The following is a 9,662-nucleotide window of genomic DNA, read 5'->3' as shown; positions in this document are numbered from 1 at the left end:
GTGAAGCAGCTAGGGGTCACGTCAAGAGTTCTAGGCTGGGCCTTGCTGAGTGTCATGTTCTTCCTCCACCCTCTTCTTCTTAAGCATAAAAAGGGATAATAACAGTAATAATAGTGGTAATTTGTTAAGCGCTTACCATGGGCCAGGCACTGTACTAAGCACTAAGGTGGATACAAGCAAATCGGGTTGAACACAGTTCTGTTCTGCATGGGGTTTACAGTCTTAATCCCCATTTTACAGATGAGGTAACTGAGGCACAGAGAAGTGAAGTGACTTCCCTAAGTTCACACAGCAGACAAGTGGTGGAGCTGGGATTAGAAACCATGACCTTCTGACTCCCGGGCTTGTGCTCTATCCACCATTCCAAGCTGCTTCAAATGTCCAGGGATGTTCGGAACGATCCTTGGCCACATTTTGACCAGAAGAAGGATGGGCTCATTGGTGACTTTCTTTCTCAAAGGGGAAAATACCACACTTTCCACAGGATTGTTCCCTTGACTGATGCATGCAAACGGGCATAATGAGCTTTGAGATCCCCAAAGCAACAGTTCAATATAAAAAGAGCATTGGGCTCAGTCCTCTGGCTTCTTAATTTGAAGTGTAACTACTTGATGAGGCATTTAAAGTGTTTGTCTGGCTAAAGCAGAGGAGACCTCAGAAATCCAGGAGCTAAAAGCAAAAATTACCTATTACCTAATACCTGAAATCCCTTAAAGGAATAAAGACTCAAATTCACTGGGGAGCCTAAGATACAAGTGTATAACAGGCACCTAGGAACTAAGGTATTATTAGTATTACAATAATGTCAGTCTTGGTCTCCCTTATCTTTCTCATATTAGAATGGATAAGATGGAGCAGAGCTGAGTGATCTACCAAACCTGTCCCGTTTCACTCAAGCTACTGATATTAGGCAGGATTATTTTGCTTTTGCAGTAAAAGCAAGGAAAACCCATCATTTCCCTTATTCAATGAGATCTCTGTCAAAGCATCAGCAAAGCAAAGGAGACCACTCTAGGAGAGGTGGGAGAAAGTCAGATACATACACACACATGCACACACACAAGCACACACCCTGAGAGAAAGGGAGGTGGAGGGCAAAGGCGATGGCAGAGGCTCCCCACTGCTGGAATGAGCTGGGGAGAATTTGCTTCCTACCCAGCCTTTCCAAATGACTTTTTTCTTAAAAGACATTTGTTAGGTGCTTACTATGTACCAGGCACTGTATTAAGCCACTAGGGTTGATACAAGATCATCAGGTTGGACACAGTTCTTATCCCATATGGGACAGTCTTAATCTTCATTTTACAGATAAGGCACAGAAAAGTGAAGTGACTTGCCCAAGATCACACAGCAGGCAAGTGGCAGAGCCACGATTAGAACATAGGTCCTCTGACTCCCAGGACCATGCTTTTTCCAGTAGGCCATACTGCTTCTCCATAAATGTTTCTCAACATAATAGCTTCATTATTTTAGGCTGAGGACCCATCCTGGGTAATATATCAATGGTCTACAGAAGTCCATGAACCCCCAAACCTAGAATGTTTCTTTGAAGGGACTCACCTTGCTCCAGAACTAATGTTTTGCCCCCCCAGGCCCCTGTTCACCCAGAGGTCATTTCCAACTCAGGCTGAGTGCTTTTAAATTTTTAACCGTTGCCACGTCACCTCCCTGGCCAAACCAGTGCTTCGTCTAGTGTTGTATGGTGAGTTGCTTACTGTCTGAAGCTGGCCAAGGCTCTGATTCAAGGGAAAATTGGGGAAGGAGGACAAGTGGGAGCCCTTCCTATTGTCTCTCCTGCTCTCTCTGATTTGGAAGTGGGTGTCGGGGGAAGGCAGGGATGGGAGCAGAAGCACAGCTAATATCATATCTAGTAAGGCAGAGTCGGGGGGAAATTCCTTCCCATTTGTACCAGGTGGGGCAAAATGAACCACAGTCATACTCTCTTCGGCACAGAGAAATCGACTGAATTGCCAGGAGGGGACACGATTACTTCAAGGCACTGGAGGAGATTACGGAGATAGAGTAAAATGACTTTCGTTTCTCACACTTTTCAGTAGACTCAGGCCTGATCATTCCCACATCAGCACCAAGTTCTCAACATCTGGGACACTAAACCTTGCCCTTCTTTCTACCATTAATATCACCTATGAACACATGATGTGTGATGTATGGACTGTCTGTAAATGGATGTAAATGACCCTGTTAGTGAGATTACTTCTGTTCTAAGTTTCCTGTTGTTTCTGAGTTATTTATAATGGTGTGTGGCTTCTATTGCACAATCTTCATTCTCCCTCATGTTCCTGGGACTCAGCGGTGTGCTAAGCAAGATGGCTGGCAGTCATTAAAGTACAAGCTGTAACTTCTAAATATTTATATTGAGAGAAAGAGTGTAGACTCATGAACGTATTTGGGTACAATGAAAACCTGGCATGAAAATAGTAGTGAATAAGGTTTTATGCTAAAAATAATCATCTCTTAAGCACATTCCTTACCTCCCCTTTCTTAATTGAAAGGTTTTTAAGGTGACAAAGATTCTTGAGCCAGAGTTAGATTTGTTATGTTTATATAGTAACAAAACTCTGAATAAATATTTATGTAGTTACAGAACTTTGAACGAGTCAAAAATTTGGACTAATCTGAAAGAAAACAAACCATTCTATTTATGCTATTATAAATCCCCCCACCCCCCGACAGCAAGATCTTTACAGAGGAGGCAAATAAACCCCTTGGAAAGTTCCCATACGGAATTAGCTGGTGGGATCTATTAGGACCAGTACAGACAGAGGGACTGCATTGGCTGGTGAAGAGTCAACTTCCCAACTGTTTGCTCAAGTGCAGCAGCACCATTTTGCGTTTGTCAGCTGTTTCCTGGGTGGAAGCCTGCATGATAAATGAACAATCGGATCCATGGGCTTCTTCTTTCACTAAAAAATTCAGGGCATATGGCTCTGGCCAGTTTTCTATCTCATCTATCTTTCTGCAGTCTGGAAGTACATTAGTCCCCCAAACTCTGAATGGATGGGTGCCTCCATTCATGGCAGAATAAGGGAGAATTCTTTCCACCTCTCAAAGGACACTCTTGAAAACTGGGCTGGGGACTTGGGTTGGATGCTGACTCAGAGGAGCCAAATGAAGATTTGGAGTGATCAGTCTACAGACTCAATCAGGATGAAGAATGAGAAGCCAAATTAGGAACCAGTTGGCTAGATTCTTTAAGGAAAATTCTAACGCCCATTTCCCCCTGTCCTGCCCCCGGAGAAGACAGCACTGAAAACACTTGGGAAGCAGTTCCCAAAATACTCGAGAAGGAATCACTGGAGAGATCATACACAGGGCACGTCTCTCTAGGGGAAGATTTTTGGGATGCCTGTTCCCTGAGAGCTCAGAAATTAGATGGAAAAATTCCACCCCACTATGTTTAACCCTCAGCAGCAAAGGACTGTCACAGTGCAAGGAACCAACAGAGTGAAGCTCAAAGTGAAAAGGTGGTGGGGCTAAAGGTCTAAGCAGCAAGGGAAAAGAAAAATAAAGCTGATGAAGAGACAGAAAAGAGAGAGAGAGAGACAGACAGAGAGACAGAGAGAGAGAGAGAAAGGGAAGTCAAGGTAGATACAGACAAGAGACAAAGGCAGAAATAGACAGACAGATGGAGGAAAACAGAAGCAAAGAGACCCAGAAAGACAAAGAGGCAAAGTCAAAGGAAGAGGCACAGACACATTGATAGACCCCCAAACTGAGAATTCAGACACACACACACACACACACACACACACACTCACTCTCTCTCTCTCTCTCTCTCTCTCTCTCTCTCTTCTGAGCAGACAGCAGAAAAATGGCCCCCAGAGTTTCTTCCACTGCTGTCCTCCACCTCCACCACTGCCCTGGATGCTGCTGCCACTTCCCCTGGCTATTCCCCAGGGTTTCTGTTCCTACAGTGGAAATGATAGCAGTTATCATGCTGTCGGGGAGAGGGGGAGCTGATTAGCTGCATCATTTCTCTGTTTGTTCCGGCTGCTAGTGGGTTCTCTGTGAAGCATTCCTAATCTCTGCCACCACTGGTGTCATGGTTCCAAAAGTTCTATGAAAAGCAGCATGGTGTAGTGCATAGAGCACGGGCCTGGGAGTTGGAAGGTCATGCATTCTAATCCCACTCTACCACTTGTCTGCTGTGTGATCTTGGGCAAGTCACTTAACTTCTCTGTGTCTCAGTTATCTCATCTGTAAAATGGGGACTATGAGCTCCACGAGGGACATGGACTGTGTCCAATCCAATTTGCTTGTATCCACCCCCGCACTTAGTACAGTACCTGGCACATAGTAAGCACTTAACGAATACCACAATTATCGTTATAATCCAAAACTGAGATTTCTGGGAGTTAAGGAGGCCATTTTTGAGAGATGGAAATGGGGAAATTTGGGGGATTCTCCAGCCCAGTGTGTGATCCCTTGCCACATCTCTGAGTGTCTCTGGATTTTGGGTGCTTTTTGCATACTTGGACAACAAAGTGACTTTCAAAATTTAGGGGATTTAATAAATCCTGAATTGACTTCTGTCCAAGTTGTTGCCCAACTATTGGCTACTAACCAAGGCTCTTTAGAGGCTGGAGGGGCCCTAGTATGTGTCCTAGAGAACTTCAAATTCCCATTCCCATACAGCTGGGAACCTCATCTCCCACCCATACACCATGGAGTTGTTGTTGCCAACTTGTACTTCCCAAGCGCTTAGTACAGTGCTCTGCACATAGTAAGCACTCAATAAATATGATTGATTGATTGATTGATTGGAGTCCCAGCCTTCCATTCCCAGTAGGACAGGGGGACAACGGGCTCTAGACTGTAAGCCTGTTGTTGGGTAGTGACCGTCTCTATATGTTGCCAACTTGTACTTCCCAAGCGCTTAGTACTGTGCTCTGCACACAGTAAGCGCTCAATAAATACAATTGAATGAATGAATGAACAGGAACCCCACCCCAACCCTGGCCACAGCCGGGAGCTCTGCAGAGGTACATGCCTCCTTTCTTCCCCTATCACATTTCCCATTCACTTTTAACAACAAGTACATTTTTAAAAGAAATTCAATCTGGATATTTTTTTCTATTCATTTACATTAGCACCACATGACTACTGTCAGAGTCACTGGATGTCTAAGAAGACTTGGTTTTTTTCCTCTTAAAAACAGGAAACCTGTTTTGTGAGAGTAAACAACCTTGAATGCTGGAGGTTCGAGTACATTTAGAACACTGACCGCACAACTTCTGCAGCAGCGAAATCTGGAAGAATGCCTCCTATCCATCACTGCCTGACAATGGGAGTCGAAATCCCTTGGCCATGTTTTTCTAGCAATAGTATCACTCTGCAGTGGTTACCAACAGCTACTAGTGCCTCAAGTAGCCGCTTATCACCTTTCTGGGAAATAGTCACACTCCATATTGAACATGACGAGAAGGAGGCGATTCCATAACATTAAGACCCGGTTTACTTCTCAAGGTCATAAGGATGGCTGTTTCACTCTCCTAACTTAAAACTCTGGATACAGTCTGTCAATGAGATATTTAGCCTCATTATGTTTTTCATTATTCCTTATGTCTAGGCTGTGTTATGTATATTTTAGTTGCCATCGCTTGGGTATTCCTTTAACATGTCTATCCCTTTGACAGATAGTCTTTATGTAGGCTCCTTTGTCAGGCTTGAATTTTATGGTCTGTTTGGATTCTAACTTACTCCCTAAGATATCAGCCAGTAGCATTCTTCCCACTTGGTCTGATCTCATAGTCTTATTTTTAGTAAGGACTGGTTTGCCTTGAAAGACAGTTTATAATCTTAAAAAGCCTTTTTACATTTATGACATATGGGCTGCATGACAGATTGTGCCTGGAATTACAACATTTTCCCTGTCACACAAAGTTCCTATGAATTCACCCGGTTTCACGTCCAAAAAGATCAATGATTTGGTTCTTAACTAAAAACAGTTTCTGAAACACACATCATTTTTGACCCTTGGGCACTAATGCAGCACGTATTGTTTTGATTGGTTCTCAACTGTGCTAGACTATTAAAGGAACCAAGTGTTGGAAACAAAAACAGCGGCAGCAGCAAAGGTATATTAATACTGATTTTCAGTCAAAGTCTTGGAGTTTTACGCATACCCTTAACCAACAGATTGCACAGGCAATTTCACTAAGGCTCCTCTGATAAACATGGAAAAAATGCAGAGGAGCTGTGTCATGGACCACAGTGGTTTCCTAACCTAAGTAATTCAAAGAAGGGATTCCTTTGCCATGTGTCAGTTACTTCCTTTACAGCATGGTCGGTTGCCCAATATTTCGTGACCGTCCATTCTTCGCCGGGGCCCACATGCAAAGATGGGTTTGTATTAAAAAAAATAATGAGAACAGCACATTCTGATGTGGGATTGCATATCAGTATTTTCCACAAGAAGCTTCATTGCACTGCTTTTCCCTCGGGAGAAACAAAGGCAAGGCACTACCTACTTACCTCATTACATCTCCACAAATGGGTAGAGTACAAGAATTCCAGGGTAAGAAGAAAAGCAACAGTCCTTCCCTGAGAAATCGGCTACAATGAGAGATTCACTGCCTGCTCTAGCTTGAAGTCAGGTGCTCACTAGCTCTGGTCCTTCAAAGCCCTTTCTTCTCGTAAGCCCTGATGTGATCTGGTGGAAAAGAGCACTGCTCTGAGAAACAGGGGACCTGAATTCAAGTCATGGTTCTGCCTGTTGGGGGCTATGCCATCGGTGGTGAGGGTTTCTAATCAAAGAACCACCTTGAGGGTTCTATGAGGTGGATGGGCCCACCAGGACTTCAGAAAAATAGGTGTTAATGAGGGCAGTGAAGACCCCAGCAGCTACCATGGCACCATCTGACAGGTTATGGTGCTCTGGTACAGCATGGTCATGATGCTGTGATCACTGCAGCCATAAATGGTTTCTGTACATTAAAAAAAAAACTTGGTACAATGTGCTACACCCTTGCCCATCTACCCACTTACTGTACTCTGTGCTTCAGTGGGGACAAAACTGGCAAGGAAAGTGTGAATGACACTAGACAAACCACTGGTGCGCTAAAGATTCTTCTGGGCAGGTTTCTTGGACCTGAGATTTCATGGTGGAGGCTCATCTGTTGTCCTTGACGATGGGTGACTCCATCACTCCAACATCATCATCAGCATCTGCCTTGTAAGAAAGATGGGATTAGGAGGACCCATAGAGAGGAGCTGGAGTGGTAGGGTGCTGGCATACGTGGGATCTTGTGTTCTAATCGTGCCAACAGATTGCAAAAGTAGAGAGAGCTCTCTTCCTGTCCTGGATAGGACAAACAGTGAGGCCTGGTCTATATTTTAAACCTGAGAGTGAGCATTTGTACACATTATTAGAGAGCCCCCTGCCAGAGAGGAACTAAAGGACTATTTAATAGTGCCCCACACCAGATTAACATTATGCTTCTGGCATTCAGGAAATGTTTAACGCCACTTACTAGAGTGTGTCCAGTTCTGACCTCCACAACTGAAGAAGGACAGAGAGAATTTGGACAATATTCCCAGGAGAGTCAAAAGATGATTACAGAGTTGGAAAAGAAGAGTTCTGAGGGTAAATTTAAGGCATTGGGATTATGTAGCCTGAAGACAAGAAGGCTAACAGGTGATGTAATAATGGTTTTCAACTATGTCACAGGGATATATTAAGGATAGGGACCAATTGGTCTCTGTTGGCACTAATGGCAAAACAAGAGGAAATAGGTTTAAACCAGCACAGAGAATTGTTGAGATAATAATAATTGGATTTAAATAGAAGTAGTATCTTCTAGGAATTCATCATTGTCTTATTCTCACAATCTCCTCATGAGGAAAGCAGATATTATCCTCATTTTGCAGATGACAAAGAAAGGTTAAGTGACTTACCCAAGGTCACAAGGGCAATAGCAAAGTTGAAACTAGGATCTGGTGTCAGAATCAGCCATATTTATTGTGCACCTCCAGTGGAAAAGCACTGTACTAGGTGCTTAGGGAATACAGAGAAGAAATTGAAGACCTAATCCTGGCCTTGAGGTACTTACAATCTAACAAGTTAGACCAGCAGGCATACACTGACAAATATGCAATAGTTACAAGGAAGAGAAATTATATAAATAATATACATAAGTAAAGAGGTAAATCAATAACCTAGGCCTTCTGAGCCCCAATGTGGGAAACGGTTCTTAAAAAAGAAAGCTGTTAGATGTAGGAAATCCGTTTCCTTTCCTTGGAGAGCTTTACAATAATCCACATTTAGACCTTGGAGTTTCTCAGAAAGTGCTCTCTAAATTCAAGATGTGCTTACTATTTTTTCTTCTTTGTTAATTTCTGTTTTTTCCTCCTTTCCCATGTACCTCCTTTTTCTGGCCCACCTCACTTTCCTCCCCAAAGCCCTGGATTCTAGTTCCAGCTTTGCCACTGGTTTGAGGTGTGACCTTGGGTAAATCACCTCAACTCAAGGGTTAAATAAATGGCAATAACAATATTGATCTTGCTCCCTGGAGAGAAATGAAATGAATAAATTAAGCATGGAGTTTAGAAGTGAAACAGGGCTTTTCTGTCCTCTGTAGAAACAGTTTATCAGCCTCACTCAGTTTCTTTGAGTGATAACCACATAGTAAGTATTCAATCAAGGGAAAGCAAACACCTGAACTAGGAAAAAGGAGAGGTCTTCCCATCAACAGAGATCCATGGAAGAGTTCCCTAGCCCCAGTATCTAGGATCCGTGCTATTTAAGAATCTGATCCCTCACCCTTCACTCACAACTATGAAGTGGACCATTTTGGAAGCTTTTTCTGTAGACAAGAAAGCCCTGGATGTAATATAAGAAGGATAAATTAAAACATGGCAATTTTACACTATACCAAGAGTTTTCTCTTATTATAGTTGGTCCTCTCCTCCCTTCTCTACATGTAGCTATTCTCTTTTTCTTTGGGCTGTCAATTATTTCCCTCCTTACCTTCATCCTGTTTACTTACCTTTCACTATCTACCCCTTCATTTTTCAGACCTGAGCAAGAACCAGCTTTGAGGTGCGATGGCTGACGAGACAATTCAGACTCAGGAAGAAAAAACAATGGGGGCTGGTTTCCTGCCAAGGGTAGTGCATGTTGGAACAGAAATGCTGTTGGGTTTTGGAAAATTATGGAGCAACATGATGAAGTCTGCAGAATCTACAATATTATCATACCCACAGTTTTCCATCGACTCCAATAACAGTTTTGTTGCTAAGTCTATAAAATTTCATTTTCTAACATCACATCAAACCTCAGTCAGAAGCTCAGCAGTTTTTAATTCTATGTAGTCTGTGGGACAACCATACTCAAACTGGTTTGCATGTTTCCTGACATTTAGAAGAATAGAGCAGAAAGCTGACTATCTGAACTAATTGGGACTGAGTCCAAGTAATTGAAAGACAATTGGGTTTGGCTAGGTCAGAGAGGCTTGCATGCAATTTTCTTTGATTATGGCAGTTCCAAACAAACAAAAGGAAACACTTTTTTACATGGGGTTGGGAGGAGGGGCATAAACAAATAGGATTTGTTACCACAAGAAGTTGTAAAGGTCAAAAACATCAACAGGTTCAAGAGGATTTTTGGTAAATTGATGGATGAGCTGTCCATAGTGGGTTCC

The sequence above is a fragment of the Tachyglossus aculeatus genome, chromosome 19, assembly GCF_015852505.1.
Source record: "Tachyglossus aculeatus isolate mTacAcu1 chromosome 19, mTacAcu1.pri, whole genome shotgun sequence".
NCBI lineage: Eukaryota > Metazoa > Chordata > Mammalia > Monotremata > Tachyglossidae > Tachyglossus > Tachyglossus aculeatus.
The sequence above is the reverse complement of the archived record's forward strand: the minus strand, read 5'-3'. Positions refer to the sequence as shown.